The following is a 5024-nucleotide window of genomic DNA, read 5'->3' as shown; positions in this document are numbered from 1 at the left end:
CCGCTGACAGCGGTGAGCACTCCGAGCGGCATGCTCTGGGATTGGCTGGTGATGCCCCAAGAGCTGTCAAATGCACCAGCAACATTTCATCGTCCTGTGACGCAGTTTTTCAGGCCCCACAGGGCATATGTATAGATATAATCTGATGATATTTTTGTTTATGGTCGTGCGGAGCACCGGAGGACGGATGAGGAGAATCGCATCGTCCATTCAAGAGCGGTGCTCGAGTGCATGCGCACGAACTACAGTACGCCAATGCAGACGTGTGCATCTTTGGCGCAGAAGAGATTCCCTTTTTGCTTCATTAGGAAGCGTGGCCTTCGAGTGGATCCCACTAAGGTCAAGGCCATTGTAGACTGACCGGGTTCAAAGAACCAGAAGGACTTGTGTAAGTGGCTTGGTCTCGCCAACTACTTACTCAAGTTCAGCGTAAATTATGCGGAAATGGCCCGGACATTATCCAATCTTTTTAAAAAGGATGCGGAATGTTGTTGGAACACCAAACATCAGGAGGTTTTTGATGAAGTTAAAGGCAGCCTCCTGCATGCACCAATACCAGCGCTACCAGACACTAATTGTCCTTTCGGCGTCATCTTTGACGCTTCGGGCTTTGCCATCGGCTGTGCACTGCTGCAAGCAGACGCCGGATCGAGATAGACAGTAAGAACTACCTCACCCGCCGAAGCCCTTTACCAAAACAACATGCGATGAGACGTTTGTGCCGTGCAAAGCAGGAAATAGGATTTGTGAGAGAGAGTGAACCTATCCAGTCGGCGCTGACTTTCTGTGTAAAACCTTAGCTGAACGCAGCTAATCTTGCACGCTTCCCATATACTAAATGTGATTATTATTCTAGCACAAACGCCGATCCCTATAATGAGCGTGCCGCACAACAATATGACAAAGAACAGCACTTTTGACTAGTCGATGAGCCCATTATGTTCTCATTCAAGTGGTTCACAGCAGTGGATAATCGCAGTGGAATGTGCTGAAAGTGTCTGAAAAATTCCACAGGGCAGGCGGTCCAACGAACCAGCAGTATTACACCGCCTGCTGCTGCACCTTCAAGGCGACCTCGAGCATATGCACATACTCATTTCGAGAATTCGTTTACTTCATTCATGTTGAGCACGAAAAATTTGATGTAGATATCAATCTTGATCACTTTGAAAAGGCGCTGACAACGTGCTCATCAATGTATATATTTCTGTCTTTGACGCAACATAATCGTTTCTCGGTATGCCTCGTTGGGAAGAATGACCTGAGAGCAGATGTAGCAGCGATAACAGGAATGTGTTTTCAAATCTAAAGCAAATTACTAGGTCTGGCTTGCTAATAAGCTCAAACTATGCCTACATCACGAATCTTCTAAAGCGAACGCTATAAAATCAATCAAATAGAGACGTTGGAGAAGCTTTTCTAATCTTCTTCTTCTGGATCCGAACCCGTCGTCAGTAACGCTTTGGTATTTGTCAGAGGCTTCACCTCGCTTATCAGATGAGCATATATACGTGATTTCTTTAGTTTTTGTCAGCATAAAGTGCCGAGAAGAAATTTGCAGTTCATGACAAGGGGCAAATTGCTGTGCAATCTGATCTTGTCATATTCGGGGTGGCCTCGAGCTTTTTGTGGTACAAGTAGATCATGCGTTACCACGCACGGAGACACCGCGGCCAAATCGCTGTCAGTTATTGGCAACATTGTGGTCGCAGCTGTCGATAATGGCTGAGATGATTTTATCGACTGATTGGTTTAAAGCAGTGAAAGATACGCTTTGGATTATGTGCTATCGTATATCACAATGCTGACATCAAGCATTGGCGATGCTATACGTACGGCTTTCGATTCAGCCGGAGCATATTTTCTGTGTTCAGATTTTTGAATTTTACCAAGCTCACATATCGCTTTATTTTAGCTTTTTCGAATTGGTTCTACCGCCTCTTCTTGCCCCGGGGACTGCGGTTCTACAGCACGCATATTCTTGACACAATTAGCAATCCTCTTGACCGGGATGATGCACTTTCGTAGATCCACCTTATTAGGGCGCTATGTACTGGTAGCTTAGGCGGCACAAGTAGAAAAGCTAATGTGTTCACGTGTGTAACGCGCAAAAGGTCAAGATCCTCGCCACGTAGCGTGTGAATTTTATTTGGTCATCCTACGGACGTTTTCGATAATACCAACTCCGTACTCCTTGTACACGGATTAAGAAACAACGCTCATAAAGCTGTTGTCAGCGATACAATCACCCTTACCAATGAAGGAAGAAAGCTGTATGTTTGGCAGAGACTTTGCCGAGCATGGTCTATTCGCCGTTAGCGGTCAAAATCAAAGTACGCGTTTTTCTAGCCAACATTGCTCAAGATACATCGGATACGTACACTGCGGACCTTGAACAAAGCGATTGTTAAATAGATTGTATTCATTGCGTGATACAGTGCAAATCCATTGTGGCGCTGAAGCGACATGTTTTCTGTGATTGAGTTTACGTTGATCAACGTAGATTAGATCTCTACAGGCTTCGCACCAGTTCGTCAACCTTTCAGTTTGCATTAAAATTGTTACACCGACCACAGATTCCATCTTTGATACTATGATTGTCTTATGTCTCCATGTCTTCTGACTCGTCTTTTTACGTTTTAATAGGACATGTCTGTCGATACTATTTGGGCTGAGATTGTGGTGATTAAACTTTAAGAGCACACAAACTAAGACTATGAATCATACACTGCACGACACCTTTCGACAAAAAGTTGATGGGCCCCATAGATCATATGGTTTAACTTGACTCCTTGGGCGTCTTGCCGAAAATTTGCACATCCTCAAGAACCTTCAGCATGCTCCTAGCACCTGCTACATGGCAAGACAATCATACCATAAAATTTGCTGCATGTGTTTTCTGTTTGGGCTACTTCATCCCCGATCTTCTGGGTAAGTGACTATACAGAAAAATTTGCCAACGCGAAGACAGCCACGTTCACCGGATCTACATAAGAACTCGTGCTTCTCCTCACGCTTGTATCTCGTCCGTTGGCTTCACGCCATCTCCTGCTTCGATAATTCTAATTAAGGCATTATACTCTGAAAGCAACCTGCCAAGCAGAATATCGACCATTTTTCCAGAGCGCAAATGGTCCAAATAAAATATTTATCTCATAAAACCACTTCCAGTTAAAGGCAGATGCACAGATGGCAGTAAAATCCGTGCATCTGCCTGCGCAGTTGAAATTTCCTTTGTCGATTTGCAATATGAGGTGTGCGGAGCATTTCCCATGCTCCCTCAAATAAAGCTGTTTTCCTAAACATTTACTGATGGCATGAACCAACATCTGTACCACAGCCAGCGCTTTTATGTCTTATACCCAACTGGCGCCGAGCTGCCTTTCTTGTTTTCATTGTGCACGGCAATAGCGCTGACTTAAGAAATTAGCGATACCAAATGCACATTGGTTTGGTTCGTGTGCTCTTCGCAGGATCGTAACCGAGAGCCTCTGAAGTAACTATTTACCCAAGTTGCTCTGCTATATTAAGAGTGCATACTGCATATTAGGAAAAACTCTGTTTAAACTTATGCTATATGCACGTTTTACATCATGTTTGTTAGTACTACACAAAAGTGAAATATATGTATTTCGTACACCAGTACAAAATTAGTTCGGCAGTTAATGTTGTATGTATGCAATAGTATTGTACGTACCCCGTTGCACATGTGGTCCAGCAATTCCTTCTTCGCCAACGCCATGGAGGCGTTGAAGCACCAGATAAAGAAATTACTTTTCGATGTTTTCTGCTGGGCTGAAAGTGTAATGGCTCATAATCTTCAGCGAAGACGTCCAAATAGCTTGCATCTATAACTCTGTCAAGCATCCGAACCTGACAAAACCCGGATGAGCCAAAACTGCGGCTTTTGTACGATTCAGATATTCTAAAATTGATTCATCGCAAAATGTGATATGAACTAAAGAAAGCCCCTCGCTCTACTTCACATGGTAGTTGTTGCAATTGACTAAAATATTCTGTTAGCCTTCCGCTAAGTGAGTCTAATGTTTAGTTGAGCGTTGCGAAGCTTAAAAATTGCCGACATTAACTGTATACATGAATCAGTACTTAAATACAGCTGTTTAGGTTTGTAGAGCTTTGTCTACAGCTGTAGGGCGACCACACCAGAGAAAAATTTAGTGTCACTAAAATTTGTAATATCAAGTCGGACAAAGAGAGCTATCAACTACTGGTGCACTGGATTCTTTGCAGTGTTTTGAAAACATAGAGCGTTGGACGCCTCGAGCACGCATGTTCGCAGCCCCTTAACTAACAGAAGCATTCGTACCACGATGAGAAGACTTATCCGGTGAAACGTTTATGATGACAAAAATCAGCAGCAACGCTTGAGACCGTTCAATTGATTTTTACGCATATTGTACAGATAACTTCGTCGTATTGAAGTTTTGACTAATCATTTATCCACCTAACCTACTGAAGCAGAAGCATCTTAGGTGTGGGCATTGGGCAGCTATAGCTCTGGTGCATGATCGAGTTAATCTTGCTATTTGAATGAAATACCATCGATAAGCAGAAGTTGTAGTGTGCCGCGGTCTTTAAGATTGCTCGAATTGATTAATACCGATGTTGCTATATGAGTTTAGATATCTTAAAAAAGCCGACTTAGTAGTGTGCCGCGGTTGTACGGATGTACAATTATATTTCGGTCTTTAGAAAGTGGCTACTGTTTGTCGCGTCTCCCTGAGTGCAGCTTTGGTGAGGTTGTATTTGTTAGACATTTGTTAGGACGTCTTGGTGTGATCATGTGTCGCAGTTGATCGGACAAGCCCTTTGGAAATCGCTGCAGCGAGCATACTAGGCCATGATGATAATCAAAAATCTGTGTGAAACACATACTTGTTCGGTTAGCATCAACTAACGGATTTTACGATAGAAGACCTACTACTATTACAAGCCCCCATCGAATTTTCGACAATGTTCTAGAAATAAAAGAGCGCTTCGATTAAAAGACCTCTTCAATTATT

This window comes from Plasmopara halstedii (assembly GCF_900000015.1).
Source record: "Plasmopara halstedii genome assembly, contig: Scaffold_292, whole genome shotgun sequence".
Taxonomy (NCBI): Eukaryota; Oomycota; class Peronosporomycetes; order Peronosporales; family Peronosporaceae; genus Plasmopara; species Plasmopara halstedii.
This window is presented reverse-complemented; position numbering follows the sequence as displayed.